The 22,404-nt window shown below is 34.6% G+C and overlaps 1 long non-coding RNA gene and 1 other non-coding gene across 2 annotated transcripts in view; one reads left to right on the plus strand and one right to left on the minus strand.

The window, feature by feature from the left end:
• LOC148758296 (uncharacterized) overlaps window positions 1-22,404 on the plus strand; it is a 1,912,057-nt gene that overhangs the window by 608,701 nt on the left and 1,280,952 nt on the right. The gene's annotated exons all lie outside the window — the stretch shown is intronic.
• On the minus strand, window positions 5,571-5,676 carry LOC141567398 (U6 spliceosomal RNA). The gene has a single exon (XR_012489982.2). It is a non-coding gene; the product is annotated as a U6 spliceosomal RNA (small nuclear RNA).

Raw genomic sequence — 22,404 nt, forward strand, 5'->3', positions numbered from 1 at the left:
CCTTAAAAAAATAATAATGGTAATAATAATAGGTAACATTTCTCAGACACTACTATATGCCACACACTGTGCTAATGTCCCTCTGTGGAGTTCCTGATGTTATCCTCATTTCCAAACTCTAAGGAAGGAATGTGTATGGTCCTTGCACTAGGGCAGAATGAGGCCCAGAGAGTATGTGTCATGCAAACTCAGGCACCGAGTCTGACCTCAGAATCTTTACTCCTAACCACTATTGATCAGTGCAAGTCAAATTGTTATTCTCCCATGCACCGCTTTCCAAAGTTTCCCTTTAGACTTTGTACTTACTGGACTTACTGGCCTCAATACTGAAACCCTCTTTTTTTAGGTATTCATATACTTCACCCCCTCATTTTATTCATGTCTGTGCTCACATGATACCACCTTAGACAAGTCTTCCCTTGCCATTCCATCCAAAAGGAGCAGCCCCTGCCACTCTATCTGTTGGCTTGCTTTCTTTGATTTGGTAAGTCTTATCATTACTTGACACTGTATATTATCTATTTGTTTAGTTAATAGTTCCTCTTCTGTACCATGAGAATCTTAAAAAGCTGTGTGTGCCTTGAACACTGTAAGAGCTCCATAAATATTTGTTGAATGGGGAAATGTATGAATGATTAGTAAATAATAAACAAATGTGTGATGGTATTATGCACAATACCTGGCACAAATAAAGTATTTAATAAAGGCTGGTTCGTTCATTTATTTTGTTTTATAATAAAATAACAGTAGCTATCGTTATTAAAAGTGATGAGACAAAACATATTTTGTCATGCGGTTATATGACATCAAATTATATAAACTATATTATTTATTTTGAGGCATGTATATATATTCAAGCCACATAGTTAGATAAGATAAAATAATATAAACTGGAAGATAGAATGGTTTATATACACTTGTGATATATTTTCAACAGAGAACAGAATTATTAACATTCCTATATTCTTGAAGAATTGGATTAGTTAATTTATAGTAAATTTAGAGAAAGGCAACTCACTTACTAAATTACTAAAACTGATGTCCACGTGCTTCCGACCACCACGCTGATTTTTACTTCATGCACTACTTCTTATAGATCTCCTGCTGACCACAGTGCCAGCTGGTTGCCTAGCATTATTTTCCATAGCGATCCTAAAGTGAACCATATGTATTAAGTTATCACAGTTCTCAGAAGAGTTGGTATAAAGCTAGTAAATTTCCTGAATCACAGAAATGTCACTTTCTGTTTCCTCAATTCAGAAACACAGGTACATTATGTAGAGAAAGATGACTAGACTGTCTCTTACAACACTGTGCATTTTGAGACACAATCACATAATTAATTTCTAGGCCCTGGAGATGCAGTGTAAGCAGTGCCAACAAAGTCCTTCCCATCAGGCAGTACATATTGTCTGCAGTAGACGAGTGATGTGGCTGCCTGAGTGACCGACCTATGTCTTCTCTGCGAACGGACGATGTTCTCCAGTTGTCAGGTTTCTGCTGTATTATCCTCAGTTCTTTTGTAACTGATGCTTCTGGAAATGGATTCTGAGAGTCATTCCCGGCAATTTTTTAATACATATTTTGAAATCTGAAACTAAGTTTGAGTTCTCCCTCTTGTCCTTTTTGACGGTAATGGCTAAAGGATGTGAAGCTTGTTAGCCGTTGGCAGCTACATTTTCCTCTATATGGATAAAGCAAACCCACAGTGAGAAAATGAAGCCAAGGTACATAAAATAAGCAAACAAACAACAACAACAACAACAAAAATGAGCAACTGAAACAACCCAAAAGCACGGAGACCCTGTGTTCAGTTAAACTTGAAACCCAGAGGCACCTCAGTCCTTCTGACAGTTTAATCATATGAGACATTCTTGTACATTTTAAACGAATACCCCTCTTCTTGCCCAAACTAGAGTTGTGTTTCTATCACTTACAGCTAAATAAGTTGTAACTGATATCATTAGACCTACTGTGTACTGGCTCATATCCAAACATATAATTGGCAATTGGGAGCATCATCAATAAAATAATTTGAAGTGAAAAAAAAAAAAAAAGCCATTTTTTCCAAACACAGGAATCTACGGGTAGTCTTGGGCAATAGTCGTAACGGAAGTTGAAACTATCAACTACGACAGTAAATGGTAAAAATAGTGAAGACACTGGTATATGAAAACTAAAGGAAAAGTATAAGACCCTTCAAGTGAAAAAATGATAAAGATTGAGATGGGGGATAATTAACATTTTCAAAATTTTAAAGGGCAGCACACTTAATATATGAAGGCAAAAACTTAAGCACAAAGAAATATAATTAAAGTGGGACTCATTATGTGTTGCAACAAGGTGAGTATAGTGGATAAGGTATGTTGTCAGGAAGATAGATATAGATATAGATATAGATATAGATATAGATATAGATATAGATATAGATATAGATGATATAGATACAGATATTCACACACACACACATTAGAGATTTGGTGACAGAGGTCTGTATAGGTGCGGTGGGGTAGAGTTGAAGTAATGAGAGGACGCTCAAGACAAATTAGAATTTAAGTGTCAGACTAACACTGAAATAGGTCAAAGAATGAAACTTGTAGACACTGAAATAATTGGGTGGGATTTAAATAGAGAAAGATGGACTTAAATACTACATACCATTTGAAGAGGTGGAGGGCAAAAGGTAAGTTAGGATGAACAAAAGAGCCCTCAGTGTTCCTAGCCCATAGTGCTAACATGGTTGCTTGGAGAACAATAGCATCCTCACTAGTCAGGTGATTCCATGATCTGTGAGTCACCTGACTAGTGAGGATGTTATTGGTAACAAATAGTAAGAAAATGTTTCTCTTCCTATAGTCAAGTCATTTCTTTCTTTTTTCTTCTCTGGACAAGGTAATTACTATTCACTATCCATACTTCCTTCTTTATTACATTGCTTTCACCCTCCCTCACCTGAAGCCAAGCCACTAATGCTCTTATTCAGATATCACTCCTGGCTTTCTAACTGCCAAATCCAATGACTTCTCATATATAATCCTCCTTAACTCCTCTGTTGGCCTGTGGAAATGGACAAAAGCACACCCATCAAGGTGGACATCTGGGCTTTGAAAAATGCAAAGAAACCTCCTCCAAGGAAATGATTAAGATTCTCAATGTCTGAAGTCCAGCTTTCATGCCTTATGTCTCTTTTGATTCTTTCAAGTATGAATCTAAACTGACCCACAGTTTGCTTGCTGTGTTACACCTTTTCAACAACTGATTCTATGTGAAGGCAAAGGTGGATCCTTTCCTGGCCTTTTGGCTAAGATCAAATGAAGAGATAGGTGGGTTAAGGAAAGCTTATCTGTTCTCCATATTCTTCATCATACTGTGAGCATGTGGGGGGCAGTGACTAAGTTGCATTAATCTTTAAATCATCGGTGATTGGAAGGCTATTTGCCACATCAATCACTCCATTGTGTCTAAACTGAGTAGAATTGTGCCATTACTCTGATAGCATTCTCCGCAACTCTCTTTCATGATATCTAATGTACTATATTATGATTTATTTTATGTGAATTTATCAAGTGAAAGCTTCCCATTTTATTTATGTCTTGTTCTTTATTGTCTAGTACACTGTAGGTATCTGCATAGTGGTTGCGTGTGAATTAAACAAATACATGGGTATACAAATTAGTGAATGTTAAATGTGATGAAATTCAATTAAAATGTTTATTAAGGTTTGGGGCATGAGAACTGGGAGAATGGCTGGGAGTTGGCAGATAATATATATATATATATATATATATATATATGGAAAATATTCAGTTTGAGAAAATCCAAATAGACAGAAACACTAGCTTAGATCATTTGTACACTATCACTTGTGGTTCAGTTGGATCATAAAATACTTTGTCCCTGCAGCTTTATGTAAGCAACACATCCACCTGGAATAACCCTACTTTTTGTCTTATTTATATTTATTTTTCTTTTTCTTAAAGTTTTATTGTCCTTTAAGATCCTATGCAAATCCCACATCCTTCCAAATCCATTACCAGTTCTGCCCAAAGGCATGCATTTTCCCCTCATCTGGACTATTTTATATTTCAGAAAGGTCTTTTTAAAAAATAAAATTGTTGGTTTCTGGTGTACAAAACAAAGTAATAGTTAGACATTTACAATCCTCACAAAGTGATAACCCCCCCACCCCAATCTACTACCCCTCTGACATCATTTATAGCTATTACAATGCTATTCCCTACGCTGTACTCCACATCCAGTGACCATATATATATTACATTATAGTTGACATTCATTGTTATTCAGCTTCAGCTTCAGGTGTATGGAGCAATGGTTAGGCATCTACACTATCCATGAAGTGAACTCCCTAATAAGACAAGTTTCCATCGGATACCGTACAAAACCTTTACAGCATTATAGGTTATATTCCCCAAACTTTTATTCATATTCCATGGCAGTCTTGTGGTTACCAATTTGTGCTTTCTAATCCCCTTACCTTCTGCCTCATCCCCACCCCCTTCCCATCTAGCAAACTTCAGTTTTTCCTTTGTATCTCTGAGACTGTTCCTGATTAGTTTGCTCATTTATTCTATTCTTTAGATTCCGCATATAAGTGATATTATGTGGTATCTGTCTTTCTCCATCTGACTTATTTCACTTAACATAATGTTCTCTAGGTCCATCCATATTGTCGCAAATGGTAAGATTTCCTTCTTCTATATGGCTGAGTAATACTCCATTGTATAAATGTACCACAGTTTCTTAATCCAGTCGTCTACCCATGGGCATTTTGGTTGTTTCCATGTCTTGGCTGTCATGGATAGCGCTGCAGTAAACATAGGGGTGCATATATTTTTTCGAACTAGCATTTTGCATTGCTCTGGATAGATACCTAACAGTGGAATTGCTGGCTCATAAGGTAGTTCCATTTCCAGTTTTTGAAATATCTCCGTACTGATTTCCAGAGTGGTTACACCAATCTGCAATCCCATCAACAGTGCATGAGGGTTCCCTTTTATCTGAATCCTCGCCAACACTTGTTGTTTGTTGATGTATTGATGATAGTCATTCTGACTGGAGTGAGATGGTATCTCATTGTGGTTTTTATTTGCATTTCTCTAATGATTAGTGAGGCTGAGCATTTTTTCATATGTCTGTTTGCCATCTGTATGTCCTCTTTAGAAAAATGTCTCTGCCCATTTTTTAATTGGGTTGTTTGTTTTTTTGGTATTGAGTTGAATGCGTTTTTTATAAATTTTGGATATTAACCTCTTATCAGATTTATCATTGACAAATATCTTCTCCCATTCAGTAGGATCGCTTTTTGTTTTTTGATGATTTCCTTTGCTGTGACTAAACTTTTTAATTTTATGTTTTCCCAAATGTTTATTTTTCCTTTTGCTTCCCTTTCCCGAGGGGATCTATCAGTAAAAATATTGCTATGGGTGATATCTGCAAATTTGTTTCCTGTATTTTCTTCTAGGGGTTTTATGGTTTCAGATTTCACATTTAAGTCTTTAATCCATTTTGAATTTATTCTTGTATATGGCATAAGGAAGTGGTCCAATTTAAAAAATATGGAATGCTTCACAAGTTTGCATGTCATCCTTGCACAGGGGCCATGCTAGTCTTCTCTCTATCGTTCCAATTTTAATACATGTGCTGCAAAGTGAGCACTCAGATAAATCTTTATAGAAGCACTTAATACAGTCTATTCTGTACTGTATTTGTACATGTGCTTTCATTTGCATTAATTTTGAGGCCTTGAAAAGCAGGGGTAAATTTTTATTTGTTTCATTTTTTTAAGTATTTTTAAAGAATATTCAATTACAGTTGAGGTACAATATTGTATTAGTTTCAGGTGTACAACATAGTGATTAGACATTGATATAACTTACAAAGTGATCACCCTGACAAATCGAGTACCCATCTAGTACCCAATCTAGTAACCATACATAGTTATTACACTATTATTGGCCATATTCTTTATGCTGTACTTTACATCCCCATGACTATTTTGTAACTCTATTTACAATTTCTAGACTGTTTTATACAAAGGTACATCTCATATATGTATACATAGGTATTTATATATATAGTATATTGCACAGCATGTTATCTTAATGGTGGTTAGAAATATAAGACAAGAGATTATTTAAAAGCTCAGCAATGGAGACACATTAAGTGCAAATATGTATATTAGATATATTGGAATAATAGATGTAGCAGATAGGTATGTGTGGGAACATTCAGTTTTGGGAAGTGGCCTTTGTATCACACCAAAATCAGTAAGTATGTTGGAGGGATCAAAACTGTTATCATAGGTAATATAACTTTTAGATTATACCCATTTTTAAGGCATGTAGAGTCAAACTTATTTTCTTCTCTTTAGCTCAGGATTTAAATCATATATATATATATACATATATATATATGTATATATGTATATATATGATTTATTATTATAAATCATATATATATATGATATGTTATTAAACACACACACACATATATATATATATATATATATATATATATATATATATATATATATATATGCCAGGTTCTTAGAGAAATATCAGGTTTGAAATTGAAAATGTCATACATTCATGAGGTTTACATGAATTATTTTCTAGTTTTTTTTCTTTTTTTCTCTTTTTTGTCCCCAAATGGTTTATCAAGCTTTGGATAAAATATTATGCATAATTGCTACACCTTAGATTGCAATATACTTTACCAAACTAATCATAGATATTTATAGCCTCCATAAACTCTGTTTGCCCATCCATGGCAGGCATTTAATAAAGCTAGTTCATCTGGAAAGGAAGTTAAATTAAATAATTCAAACTGAATATGATGCATATTCACAAAAATGTGGTGTTTAGATTGAGCTAACAAAAAAGGAAGCGGGCCCCAGCAAAGACAGACAAGCTAAGATTCAGATTTCCTCGCTCTGTGATACATCACACCTTCATCCTGTGTTTTGTGTTCATTCTTTAGACATTGTGCCTTGGCCTATTTTTATTTATCCCTCTAAAATCCAATACATTTCTATTGTATACCACATAGATAGAATAGAAATAAAAATCCTCCAGTTGCTGTATACAAGTCTAAAAACTATAAAAGAATATTAAAATGAAATTGTCAAGGTGGATTTTACTTTCTTAATATGAAAGCAAAAGTAATTTAAATGAAATGCACAGTAAAGCTAAGGGAAAGATGACGAAGTGAGTTCTGGTATTTTTATTAATGAATACTCAGTTTGTTGTAATAGTCTATGAAAACAGAAAAGATCCATGGCATTTAATTGAAAATCATTTTCCACCACCATGCAAACTAAAGAAAAACTTAGCAGCAAATTGCAATGATAAAGCTATTTTGGCTCACGGGCAGGCTATGAGTTCATGATACAGGTCTGCAATCTCTTATCTATGATTCTAAAATCCAAATAACCCCAAAATATCAAAAACATTTTTGTGAATCATTTGGTTTCAAAACCTCCCTTTACCTGACCTGATAGGAAACGATACATAGTCTCTTCTTTTTCTTTTTCTTTGAATAGTTGTGCATTTTGCTAAAGACATGTTGGTGTGTGTTGGTGTGTGTCTTAGATTGTATATGGTTCTTTTTTTCTAAAATCAAAGACAGTTTGAATTCTGAAACTCTTCTGGCCCCAAGGATTCCAGACAAGGGATTTGAATGTGAATAAATTATTTTCCCAATCAAACCTGCAACAACATCTGCCTCCTTATTTCAAACCACACACACAGACTCAAGTTTCTATTTGTATTTAATAACTGGAGAAGAGTTTTGTTTAGAGGCAGGGTTTTTGAGAAGGGAAGGGAAGCAGAGACATTGGAAAACATATGTTTTGCCTCTTTTCCTCCTCTACTTGAATGCGATTTAAACTTGTATGTTTATAAGGGTATAAACCAGAAGTTGAAAGTATTTTTTTTCCCCTGACTTGTTGAGAATTTGAGCCAAAGCAGATCTCTTTCATGATCCCTGAGGTAAAGTGTTATATACAGGTGAGAAGAAGGCACATAGTCTCATCACTTCCCCATTCTGGCTGGCACTAGGGAAGCTGCAGCTTCGGAAGCATAAAGAAACAATACTCCAAACGTGATCTTTGGTGTTTACTTCATAAAACCCATGAACAGTGGCAACAGTTAATTTGGAAGTAATTTGCCTTCAAAATATTTGGAATGCATTAGTTTCATAATTGAGTTTTAGAGCAGGCAAAGAATATCCTAGATACAACTTGGTGACTCTGTGACACTGTATTACGAGTCACGTGGAAACATGTCATTGGGAAGCCAAGAAATAAATGGTGAACATTTTTAGGGAGCTAAATTCTTGAAAACGTATGGAACTCAGAGCCATTCTAATAGAGGCATAAATGGGAAAGTGACACTGATAGGACCAGATCACAACTGGGTTGTGTAGGGTGAGATTTTGTTTGTTTGTTTTCACCATCAATAAGCAGCTTCTAAAACTATCATGGGAAACATGCTAAGGCCACCAGTGCTTCTAATACCACACAACTCTTATCCTTCTTTCATTATTCTTTCTATTCATCAATTAAAGTTTCCAAAGCTCAAAAGTATTTATTTAATTGTGAAAGTCAGCACCTTGGCCTCTAAAGAAGCACTGCCAAATGTACTCACTTCCAAATCCATTGGCTGTACTTCAGAAATGTCTTCTTCATTTGCCTCTCATGTCTACATTTATTTCCATTGCCATATCTCCGTCATTTATTAGCTCACACCTAATCTGTGGTGATAACCTCCTAACCACTGTCCATGCCTCCACTCTCATTCCTTTCTCTGTTGTTAAAGTTTTGTCATTAAAGCCAAATTTAATTAGTGAATTTATTTTTCAAACTCTCTCAGTGGGTCTCCTTGTGAGGAGATGTACCCCAGATTTTCATCGTAGAAACTATAGTTCTTCATAATCTGAATCAAATATATATGCCCAACCTTATTCTTTTTTTTTTCTTACCTTTCACCCTGTGACTCCAAATCCCATCACTCACCCACTCACCTTTACTTGGGCTTTCTATTTATTCATCAGTAACCATTGTTGTCCTCCTCAGATTGCATGTCTCAGTTTCTAGTCTCCTAGTAAAACATATCCAAACTGTGTATGAGCCCAGCCAGTTCATCTAGTTTATGTGAATTTATTTTCTCTTTTAAGAATTTGCCAAAATCAAAAGAAATCGTCCCAGAGACTCCCTCAAACTAGAGGGTCTTTAGTACTCCTAAGCAAAAGTGGAATCATTTTGTAGGTATGCAGTAGATATCAGCAGAGATTGGTTTCAGTTTGACTATTAGTCACAATTTGTTCTGCCAGTTTTCTTGCCAGTTGCTGAATAAGCTTTGATGGGTTTAGCATCTGACTATTGGAAGGCAGTCAAGAATTGACGTTAAGAGACAGAGGCTCTGATGGTGAGATGATGTATGGATGGGACTCTGGTGACTCCATTTTCTTTTTGGTCAAAGTTATAATTTCTGCAGAACTGGAAGAATGTCACTCATGATGGCCACATACAAATTATGCAGTTTAAACAAGTTAATCAATTCTGTCTTCAATTGCTAGCAAGCAAGTAGCAGGTGAAGAAGTCAGTTATTAAATGTACTTCATTTAACAGTGGAAGTCTGGAATTTAATGTGTCGTAAAAACATTGCCTGTTTACAGATGAGGGCAAGAGAAGCATGGGGGTAAGTTTATCAAATATCAAAAAAGTTGTTTGTTTTTAACAAGGGGAGAAATATATTCCAGATGTTTAGCTGCTGGAAGAAATGAGGTCAGACAATTCAGATCACAGACTCACCCTAGAAAAAGTGCTACATACCTCATTGCTGAATATCACTATGTCACCTTCAAAGTACTCCCCTTGGGAAGCTATGAACCGACACCAGTGCCTAGTCCACCCTTCAAAGCAGTTTTGAAACTCTTTTTCTGGAATGGCCATCAGAGCTGTCATCATATTACCCTTGATGTCTTGAATATCATCAAAATGTCTTCCTTTCAATATTTCCTTTATCTTCAGGTAAAGAAAGAAGTCATTGGGGGCCAGATCAGGTGAGCAGGAGGGTGTTCCAATACAGTTATTTGTTTTCTGGCTAAAAACTCCCTCACAGACAGTGCCGTATAAGCAGGTGCATTGTCCTGATGCAAGAGCCATGAATTGTTGGCGAAAATCATGTCATCTAAGTTTTTCACACAGCCTTTTTAGCATTTCCAAATAGTAAACTTTGTTAACTGTCTGGCTGGTACAAATTCATAATGAATAATCCCTCTGATATCAGAAAATGTTAGCAATGTGGTTGCAACAAGTTTGTGAATTTAATTGTCAGACCTTGTATTTCCACCACTATATTTTTGTATAGTAACATAAGAATTCTTTCCCAGATTACAAAGACAGTGTGTTCATGCTCTTGTAAGCAGTTAGAGGCATTTAGAATGCACGTGCCAACCTCTTCTGTTTGTGGTGTGTGTGTGTGTGTGTGTGCGCGCGCGCGCGCGTGTGTTTGTGTATTTGTAGCATTTCTGTGTAAATATTAAGTGTTTGAAATAGGTTTTATGAATATTTTTAATCCCCCCCATTTATGTAATTCCTATTAATTGTGCAAATCACACCATGTTCTATGACCTCCCTCCACCATCAAATGACCCCTTGCCTATTTCATTGGCATTTATACACAGCTCGTTATGGTATATGTGTGGTGAGTAGAATAATTTTATTCCTCTCCCAGTTTTCTTTTCTTTTTCCGTGAAGTAAAATATGCTTTTTGAAGTATTGGGAAATTAGTTCTTTCTTGTTTTCACCCTCCTTAACTAGCTTCTCCTCACCCCACCCCATCCCCAGAGAAAGTCAGTTAAATATTAACTGGTGATGGTGACTTTGATAAAGGAACACATACATATTACTTATTTATTTCCGACTTCTTACTTAACAGTTTCAGTCTTCTGTTCTCTGTGTGATAAGGAAATGTTCATTAGAGCTAAAGGCCTGCCATATAGCTTGAAATGTAGGGGATCGCGTCTCTGTCGCTGACCTTGAGACTCCATGCAGTTGGTAACAATTCCTCCTGTAGCTGCTTAACTACCTATAATACTTCGAAGACTCTATCCAGCAAGTGTGGGTCAGAAGATGGAGAGGCACAGGAAGGATTGGAAGCCACCTGCCCTTGCAGTTCCACACTCTGTTCTCCAATCTGGCGGTGCCAACAATGAGGTTAATTTTTATACTTAGATCTGTTGTGTTATCACAGAGATCTGAAAAAGAGTGAACATCACACTTATTTTCTGAGTTCCTTCATTTAGTTTCTAACTCCATTCATTTTTTTTTCTTTTTCCTTTAAGGCTGTGAATTTCAAATATGGGAAGAGTGAATTTTTAAAAATACTCTTCACCTACGTTTGTTGGTTGAGTACCTGAATCTTTGCCAGAATGTTTGCTTTATTGCTAGAAAATATTAAAGTTGTATAGTTTTGAGTGCTTTTAATTATATCCTTAACCTTCCCCTTTTAAAATAACTTGTGAAGCCATATTAATCAATACATTTGTAAATGTTGAATTATAATATATTCTTAGCATTTCCTAACTCCTATGGACATTGATTTTGAATCCAGACATACCTCTTTTAACTCAATAATTATTGACACAAGGACAATTATTTTTCATCTACATCTACTTCCCCTTTTCTATTATTTTTAAGTACATCCCCAGAAATCACATTTTTTAATCCATAAATTAGTGAGTGTGCATCTTTAAAGCATAAATACTCTTAAAAACTAACTGTAATACCATTCTTGTACTTTAAAGGAATATATTTTTTTAGTATTGTGAAACAGTGCAGTGTTGAAACTTCCAATTCACTCATAAATGTTATAATTTCTATTATTAATTATTATTATTAGTATTAGTTTGCATTTTACTTACTTGATCAGTATCCCCATAAGTTTACAAAACGTCCTTCATCAATATGTCTCTCATGTTCCATTAGTTTGTAGGAATCTTTCCTGCCCAACCCCCACCCTCACCCAGGGCCTTTTTATACCAGGAAATTCCGTCAGTTTACATTTGGCTGATTATATCTCCATGGTAACTTTTTATATCCTCTTTTTGTCCTGTTTTCCTATAAATCAGTTAAATCTAATGCGTTCTATATTATGGTAACCTATAGATAAATATGGCTATTTAAATTAAAATTAAAACATCATCCCAATGGTAAAAGTTCTGTTGGATAATCCTGACCTACAGGATATATCAGATTTAGGTTCAATTTTTTGAATAATAATTCTTCACAGGTGGTGCTGTGTTATTTAACCAGGAGCCATACAATATCTCATATAATATCTCATCTCTTATGATGTTAGCAGCCATCAATGATCAATGTCTAGTTCTGTCATTCTTTAGGGGTTGCAAAATGATTGCATTTTAATTCTATCATCCCTCCATTGATAAGCTGAAATTCTTACACAAAAAAGAAACTTTCTCATGTCAACATTCCTACATGTGATAACAGTTCAATAGAAAAAAAAAAAAAAAATGTTTGATATTTTTCCCTTCATTGGCTAGTTTTAAAAACAATGGATTTTTAAAAAACATACTCCAACTACAGATTTTCTGGAGGGAAGGGAAGAGGGGAATATTGATATCAATTTGTTAGTTTTAAAATGTTTGATGTGATTTAATCCATTGCGTTTTTTTTAAATCTGTATTAATGCTCCAAATGTCCACTTTGGCAAGTGAAAGACTCTTCAGGTTGACATCTGAGTTGTTTTGTTTTGTTCTTGGTGGGAGTATGATCTTAAAGTTCTTCATAGCGTCTTAGTTTCTGGTGTGAAAAAATGTGGCAGTTTATCAAGTACATTTCTAGATCTAGAGATGCAACCAGCTATTTCTCCCACGAGCTGGGAAATAGATTTTTTAAGACTACAATCTCAGTATGAGGTGCTTATTGCTACTGGGTTTGAAATCATTTCTAGGACTTTTCAGTGGACACACTTGATTTTTTTTTTTTTAGGTAAAGTACATCATGTACTCTTTAAAAATAAAATTCTTAAGCCCCTCCTTCCATTTCCAATTCAGTTCATGTGTCCAAGGATTTTATTTAAACTCTGCTACCTTATATCTATATTTCCTTTTTCCCAGGCTGAGAAACCTGGTTGTCAATAACAACAGAAATGATAGAATGTAGTTACTCATTTGTTCTGTCCTACAAGGAAACAAAACAGCTTTGAAAATCCATCTTCAAAATTATAGTCAACAATATTATTACAGAAAACATTTTACGTTTTTGTTTTTGTCATTAGAATACATACATTAAAGGTTCTACAGTCAAATAATTGTGTTGTTTTTAAAGTCACTGGAATAGAGAGCCAAAGAAAAGTAGAGGATCGCAGCCATTGTTCATTGACTACTTACTACTAACCAGGCACTTCTCTGAGTACTTTTTAAGGAATAACTCAAAATTTGGAAAACGAACTGTGAGGTCAGTGCTGTTTTCAAGATGATGGATCTGAGGTTAAATTGGTTCTCAACATTTTTTAAGATTTTGTGGGTAGAAAGTGTCTGAACAGGAGTTTGAATCCCAGCAGTCCGTCTCGGAAGCCTGTGCTTTTAACCACATGATACCATCTTGGATTTATTAGGAGAGAGAGAACATGTAACCCTTTAGAGAAGGAGAGACTGCTACTGCTACTTTAGAGCCCATAAGATCTACTTAATATTTGGTACTACTGGGACTACAACAGTTTTTTATGTAAGCTAACTACTTCCTTACAACCCAATGATCTTAGACTGAGAGGACTTAATGGGATAATTTATATGGTTACAGAGAAATGTCTGGGATCATATCTCATCTTGACATAGCAAAGGCACAACTAAGTACATTTTTCCTGCAAAAGAACGACTGTTTAGAAATGACTGAGCCCCATCCTGCCTGAAGTATTAAGTGCCATAGCTGTATCAGTTATTGATTCGAAACATCATTACAAAGTTTGTAAGTATGATCCTGTCCATATTTATAGAGAGAGTAAATTGCACTCACTGTGTAGTGGTGGACATACATTTTGGGGCTACATGAAAACTCAAGTCACTCCTCTTTTCGAAAGTCAAGAAAAGTTGAGTCTTTCATTATTTGGGGCAAACATCTAGAAAGGGATGACTTTGCCTAAAATAATATAGTGTAGTATATGTTTACTTCCAAAATGTGTAAAAGCATCTATACCACTGATCAAGATAAATTTATTGAACTGTAGTCTGTGCTTTGGTAGTTTCAAAGCTAGGTTTTTTTGTGTGTTTCGTTTTATTTTTAGTTCGTAGAATATACCCTCATAGTAATTGAAGGCAATGAGTAAAGAACTAAGAGATAAAAAAGAAATGTATACTTCATTCTTGAAAAAGGAACTTTCTTAAAAAATTATCAAATACTGCATGCTTATAATACAACAGCTATGTTCACTTGTTTGATAGGTTTCTTTATATGAAGGTAGAGGCAAGAGAAACTCTGAAGAACTAAAAGATCAAAGTAAACAAAGCAGAGTGGTCTGACTGGAAAGATTGGGCAATCCTTTTTCTGGCTTGGGAATGAACTAATGCTGTGTTGTCTCCTTCCATGCGAAGGAAGCCTCTGAGAGTTTGGTTTTTACGTGGTGTGACTTCTCAGGGACTGATGGCTCCCTGTGACCAGTGAGTTCTCCAAGAGAACTGACTGATACTCTGCAATGTATTCATCAGAGCAGGGACTCTCTTGGTTAAAGAAAACTGGGAGGGGAATCTAAAGTCACAATTTAGAAATCAAAGTCTTAAAAACAAACAAACAAACAAACAAACAAACAAAATTGTTTTTAATCTACATATCTCTCTCAGGAAGGTTTGCAAAGGAGATTCACTGGGTATTACAATAACCAAGGCCAAAGCAAGAGTTTACTCATTCAAAGCCCCAACAAAGCATATTTATTTCATGGGAGAGTTATGAAGAACAGCTGTAAAGCTGCATGGCCCCACGTGGGGATATGTCTTTTGTGAAAAGGGCAAATATTCCTTTAACAAATACTTCCATTGGCAAGTTGTTAATGGGGCTATCAGGAAGGGCTTATGTGATGATCCCGGAGATAATTGAGAAATTTGGGATGCTTGTTGTTCTCTACCAAATCTGGCTTATGTTATTTCTGAGCCAAGCTGTTGACCTTTTCTTACTTCTCTTGTTAAGCTGTGGCACCAAAAGGATTATGTATCCAAACAATTTTAGAGAACGTTTTCACCATGAGAAAAGTAGAGGCTTAAAATTATTGAATACTGCTGCATTTACCCTATTTAATTGGAACACGTTAATTAGATCTAATTGCAAAGTTGTTTTAATTGGAAAATCCAGCATTGCACTGATATTGGTGTGCATGACTGAACAAAGTAACTGAGGTCACCAGTAGATTTTGTAAGATTCATGTCTGTGATTGATTAAATATGAAAGTTAATCAATTTAATTTATGTGATTGATGTTGATTCTTTCCTTTTGAAAATTGCCTCTTCTTATCCTATTTTATCAAGATACTGTGTTTGGAATGTCAACTAAACTACAGTAGCTCTTCAATTTGTTTATTTTGGCATAATGATGTGTTTATTTCTGATCTAAGTAATGTTAACATGGCTTTTGTGTCACTAATTAAGATTTTCAAGTTACTTGAGATAAAATTAGATTTTCTATTAAGAAAATTTAATTTTCTTGGGGAAACGATTGAAGCATTATGGGAAACTTAACCTATTAGTTCCATTAGTGGAGTTGATGGTTTATTGTCTTCAAACATATGCCTCACAGCTCAGGAACCAAGGTGTCTCTTTTTAAATCATTTCAGTGCCAATCCACTTTCTGCTTCCCAATGAGTATGATAACAATTGTAAAAATAATTAGAAGATGAAGAACATTTATATAGTTATATTTATTTTGTGTCAGGCTTTGTTTTAGTTTCATTAAATATCATAACCCATGTAATAATGTATAGTATATAAATAGAGTATGTACATGTTTCTGTGAATTTTCTTTTATCAAAGTCACAATGGTAATATCTTCTTATGTATTAAATGCCATCTGCACAGTTGTTAGGTCATAAAAAGGAAAACTTATTTGCCTAGGTCATCTAGTCAGTTAGTAGGAACTTGATAAATTTTCATATTTAACATTGTAAAAATTGAGCCTATTTATATGGCTGAATCTATATCTTGTTTTAGAGTTATCTAGAGAAGTAGAACAATAGGAGACCTGTCTGTCTGTCTATATATCTATCTATCCATCCACCCATCCATCCATCCATCTATCCATCCATGTATCAGGAGTTATTTTAAGCATTTTCTTTAAGCAATTGGCTCTTGCAATTGTTGGCTGATAAGACTGGAATTTGTAGGACAGTCTGGCAGGCTGGAAAGTCAGGCAGAAGATGCTGCTGCCGCTTTGAGTCTGAAATCTGTGGGGAAAGACATCAGTCTGGACATTCAGGAAGGAGAGGATGCTGCAGTCTTGGAGAATTTCTTCTTCTCCAGGAAACCTCAAGTTTTGTTCTTAAGGCCTTCATCTGATTGGATGAAGGTTATCCACAATATTGAGGGTAATCTCCTCCACTTAAAGACAACTGATTTTAAATGTGACCACGTCTACACATTGCCTTTATAGAAACACCTAGATAAGTGATTAAATAACTGTGTACTATAGCCTAGCTGACTTGATAGATAAGATTAATTATCACATACCTTGAATTTATATGAATGGCATATAAAGATGAGCAGGAGTTATGGGAATAAATATATAACTAAACATAGTGTAACATCAATAAAGTTGTGTTTCCCTGATAGTAAGACCTTACTGAAAAATAAACCGTAGCATGATTTTTCAGGATGACATCCCCTGAACATAAGCCCTAATGAATCTTTTGGAGCAAACCTTAATATAAGACCCGGTCTTATCTTTGGGAAAACATAGTGTCATTCTGCAGCTAGATAAGGGTTAATAATTTGGTAATAAGTTTGCAATGTTAAAGTTGTGACAGACATTAAAGTTTGGTTTACTGAACAATTTTTCTGAACTGTTTTCTTCCTTTCCTTTCAACTTTCCAAACTTTTTGGCAGCCTGGATGCCAGAGAACTCCGTGTTTGATACAAAATACAAAATAGATAGAGATTTGCTGACGAAAGGATGTTGTGATGGGGACAATTTATATATTTATATATTTTTCTAAATAAATACTGCTGTATAGATTTCCCCCTTCTCTTTCTTCTTGCCTGAGCTACAGAAATAAAGCATACAAGCAGCTATCCCTGGCAACCATGAGGACAAAAGCCAACACACTAAAGATGGCAGAGCAGTAAGCTATGAAGTACTAGGTTTCTGGAGGATCGTTCTCTGTTGTTGCTCTAGGTTAATACTGCCTGTCGCTGGACTTCTTGTTATATAGAGGGTGGGGGGGAATAAAAGACTTGTTTTATTCTTACAGAGTAAAGATGTATTTGAAATAATATGAAACTGTTACACACTATAAAATAAACCAGGATATCAATTCCTGTCCAAATATTTTAAACTGTGTGGGCACAGCTTTGAGATAATGCACTACAGATCCACAAACCTTTCTGTGTATTGAATTTGCAGATATTACAGATTTTTAGAAAAGTTATTGCATTTCTGTAATTACTGTATGTAACTTTGTATCCATAGCAAAATCTGGAGGGTGCTCTATATTAAACATTACACTTTCTCCAGTGAAATGCATGATCATTCACAATGAATGGGGTTAATGAAATTAACACATTGTGTCACATCAATTCAAGTTTACAATTGGAGCAAAATAAGTGTATGTCAGGACAGGTCTCACCACCAAATGAGTTCTAAAAACAAAATTTTTGGTGATCAGAGATATTTGGAGCTTGGGATTGTGGATAAGGAATGTGAAATTATATTGTGCTAATACTAAGTTGTCCAACTAGATTTATCATCCTTTAGTCATTTCTTTAGCCCAAAAAATGAACTATTACCAGTGCCTTTTTGGCTTCCTATCCCTTGTTATTTTGGGAGCACCACAGAAGTGCCCACTGGGATTATTTGGCTTTATGATACTATAAGACTAAGAATCAAATCATTTTTACCGAAGTAGCAGAAGAGAATTGATGCTATTAAAATATGTAGGTATTTGAAGACTGACTTGTTTATTTTATAAATCCCTTTTTTCTATGACTTCAATAGACCTAATTATTCCTGGTCTTTAATTACAATTGTTTCTGGACCTAAGAAAAATGGACAGAAAAGAAGGATAGAAGTCTGCAACCTAAATTAAGCACAAAAAAATACTTTTTTAGTAGGAATTACCCTTTTCATGTTACTGTTTTAAAAATGTCAGCAATTGTGTCTTTTATTTCTTAAATCTAAGAGTCAAACTTTTTAAAATTTCCTGAAAACATTACCACTTCTTTTATTATTTAAAGAAAGTGATGTTGAAAATAATGTTGAATTATCCTGTATCTCTTCTTTGGCTCTTAAATGTTTGGTTCTCATTTCCATTCTCCCTTCCATGGTTTTAATTTAAACCCTGTTCAATCTTTAGGCAAAACTGTTGCTCTAGCCTCTTTCCAACTACCAAACCTCTGTATTTTCCCCACATGAGTCCTACTGGAGGCCAAATCTCTATTGTCTTTAGGCTTGTGGTTTTCACTTATTGTGTACCTATGCTATGCTGGACCCTTGGTTAGACACTCAGGTCTATTTTCTAATTGAATTCTTAAAAAATAATAATCATCATAAAATGATTATTAGCTCAGTATCTCAGATTTTAAGAAGTCATAGGATTAAATATATAACTAAATATAGTGAACCATCAATATAGTATTGTTGTCAGGCATCTGGTGAGAGTTGTAGTTACAATTATAACGACAGTTTGAAAAAAATATTCTCTATTTGTTTTCTCAATAGCATTTCTCTTTCAGGGAATGTATCATGGATTAATTAAATCATTTTCTGTATATTCTAAGAATGCTCTAGAGATTCACCATAACTGCAAGCATAGTTCAGTATAAAGTAATTTATATAACTGTGCTGCAGGTTTTAAAGCTGCAGAATCTCTACAGGTATTTCTTTTTTGTTTTTAATTATTTACACTAATAAATTAGCATCCGATTTACATGTATTTTATTTATGTTTCTTGCATAATTTATCCAGCTAGAACCTCCAATATAGGTTGAATGTCGAATAAAATCAGTGAAACAGATTACTTTACTTACTTTATCCTTGACCTAACAGAAAAAAACATTCAGCCTTTCAGCACTAAGTGTGATGTTAGCTATAGGTTTTCTGTAGATGACCTTTATCAGATTGAGAAAGTTCCTTTCTATTCTTGGTTTGCTGAGGATTTTTATCAGGAATTGATAATGGATTTCCTCAAAAGCTGTTTTCTGTATTTACTGAAATAATCTTTTTTTCCCAGATTGTTAATATGATTAATTGCATTATTTTTTGAATGTTAAACCAGCCTTGCATTCCTGGGATAAATCTCATTTAGTCGTGATGTATATTCCTGTTTATATATTGCTAGATTTGCTTAAACTTATGTTTAAAACTTTTGCATGTATGTTTACGAGGGATACTTATCTGTAGCTTACCTTCCTAGAATAGTGTTTATTGGATTTTGTATTAATGTAATGCTAGCCTTAAAAAATGAGTTGGAAAGTGCTCCCTTTCCTATAACATTTTAGAAGAGTTTGTATTATTCTCTCTTAAAAAGTCAATGGCAATCACCCAAGAAAACATTGAGACTCAGTGTTGTCTTTGTGGAAAGGGTATTAACTACAACTTGGATTTCTTTAATAGATGTAGGGCTATTCAGGTTATGTATTTCTTTTTGAGTGGACTTTAGTAATTTGTGACTTTTAAGGACTTTTTTCTTTTTCATCTAATCATGGACTTTATTGGCATAAAGTTCAGAATACACCTTGTTATGTATTTGATTTCTTATAAAATCTGTAGTAATGCCATTTCTCTCATTCCTGATATTGATGATTTGAGCCATCTCACCATTTTTTCCTGATTGATTTGGGGGAAAAGTAGCCAAGTTTGTTAATCTTATCAAAAAACCAGTTTTGGACTCTGATAGTATAGTTTTTGAGTTCTAATTCTGCCATTTCATGTTTTATGTGACTTTTATTAGCCCTGTCTTTTCTCATTTCTGCATGCTTCTTCTGTCATTATGCTATATGATAAAATGTGGTGGAAGATGCTGCGTGAATCATGTAATTTATGTATTGATGATGCATATTTTCAGATAAGAGAAATCTACCAAATCAGGAAAAATGCACATTGAAGAACTGGGACAGGATTCCTTGTTAGTAAAGGCTTAATATAGATTTCTAAGGGGAATCCATTTTATTCCACCAAAAGCCAAGATCAAGGCAGGGACACTCCTTTAATGCCTCCCTTGGCTAGCACTGGTTTTATTGTTTTTGCTGTTATTTTTTGTTTTGTTTTTGTGGAAGACCACACCACATCCCCACCTATACCAAAGTCCTTGCCTCTTGTCTTTGAATGGCCATTAAAACTGAAAGCTCTAAATCAGATATTGACAAATACTTCAGGAGTATGTTTCAGGTATCTTTCTTCATTTTGGACTCTTTCACTGAAATACCCTAAGTTCCTTTCGTCATTCTTTGTTTTCTTCACTACCTTTATCATCACTGAGAATCTTCTCAAATTAAAGTAAGAAACTGGGACCTAATTAACTCCTCCAAGTTTACCGTAAGATAGATATCATTCTGAATTACTATTATTATTTTAGCATTATCACTATGTACTTTTAGAAGTGTTAATAAGTATTATCTCAATTTTAACATTCTGTTTAACTACACATAAGATGTTCTCCTTTTTTAAAAGTCACTTAAAATTTATATTTATAGTTTTAATTTTGGATAATACAACCACAGTTAATTTATTAAGGAGAAAATAATCTGCTTTTGTCCATTCTGAGTTCTATCTTTAGATTGTATCATCATACACTATCAATGTATTTTGTCTAAAAGAATACATTTATTTGTTAGGACATTTTAGGGTACAATTCATTACGCTTAGTGTCTCTTGCTTAGATATGTCAATCTCTAATACAGTATGATTAAGTTTGTTTATAACATGTACTACTAAGATTAGTAATTTCAATACATTTGTTGTCACACTAGTTTCCACACTGTATGATGCATATACAATCTTCACAGCCATATTCTTTTACAGATATGTTTGTGTACTTTCATCACTGACATAAGAAATTCAGAGATAAAAGATAGAGTAAAGGAAATCAAGTTTATAGTTCCCATTTAAAAAAAAAAATGCTTTTTACTCCATGAATTTCTGTCCTTTCTTATTTGGGCTATTACTATTATATGTATATACCATGTTTCCCTGAAAATAAGACCTAGACCTATCTGGACCATCAGCTCTAATGCGTCTTTTGGAGCAAAAATTAATATAAGACCCAGTCTTATTTAATATCAAACCAGGTATAATATAATACAATGTAAGACCAGGTTTTGTATATTATAAGACTGGACCTTATATTTTTTTCTCCAAAAGACTCATTAGAGCTGATGGCATGGATAAGTCTTATTTTCGGGGAAACACAGTATATATATATATGGGAGAGGTGGGAGTGCTCATCAAAATGGAAGTCTCATCAAAAGTATATTTTTGATGATTTGCATGTCTTTTTTTTCTTTTTGAAAATTTGATAAAAGATTTAGAGCTTAACAAAAGAGTGAACCAAATAATTTTCTTCTCAAAATAGGAACACTTTTGGCAGGCATCGGGACAATATCAACTTAACTTCACATAATACTCTTTTCACAATTCAACTTGACCTTGAATGTGATTGCTTTTCTAGCCGCAAGTGCTGTTCTTAAATATATGATGCCTACCGTGTTGTCAGATGGGTAGCAGATCTGAAATGTGCAAAATTAGAATAAGATGTACTGCCGGGTGCATAGAGTTTCTGAAGGCCAGATCCGATCCTGTTGCGATGAAGTATTAACTTGAAAGGATTGTTAGTCATAAAAAAGTCCCCCACCACGTACTCAGCTCCACCTAAACTCAGCTGGTTAATGCAGACACTCCACTTCTTTGCTTGAGGTGAAATTCACATGAACTATAAATGCTTGATCAGGAATATTTCCCTGGCTTTTCCTGGCCAGAGAGACCCAGGGAGAGAAAAGCTCTAGGCCAGAAGCATCCTGCTGGCCAATTGTTGACAGTCTGCAGCTTAAAAACGAGGGGGAAAAACAGGGCATCATTAGGCTGCAAGGAAAGTTTAGGCTTTTGGACACTGTTTCCTGACCTCTCAGAAGTGTTGGTTATTGTCCATTCATTTCCTACCCTCAAAAAAC

The sequence above is a fragment of the Rhinolophus sinicus genome, chromosome 5 (genome assembly GCF_057876585.1).
Source record: "Rhinolophus sinicus isolate RSI-liver-muscle chromosome 5, RSI-T2T, whole genome shotgun sequence".
Classification (NCBI taxonomy): domain Eukaryota; kingdom Metazoa; phylum Chordata; class Mammalia; order Chiroptera; family Rhinolophidae; genus Rhinolophus; species Rhinolophus sinicus.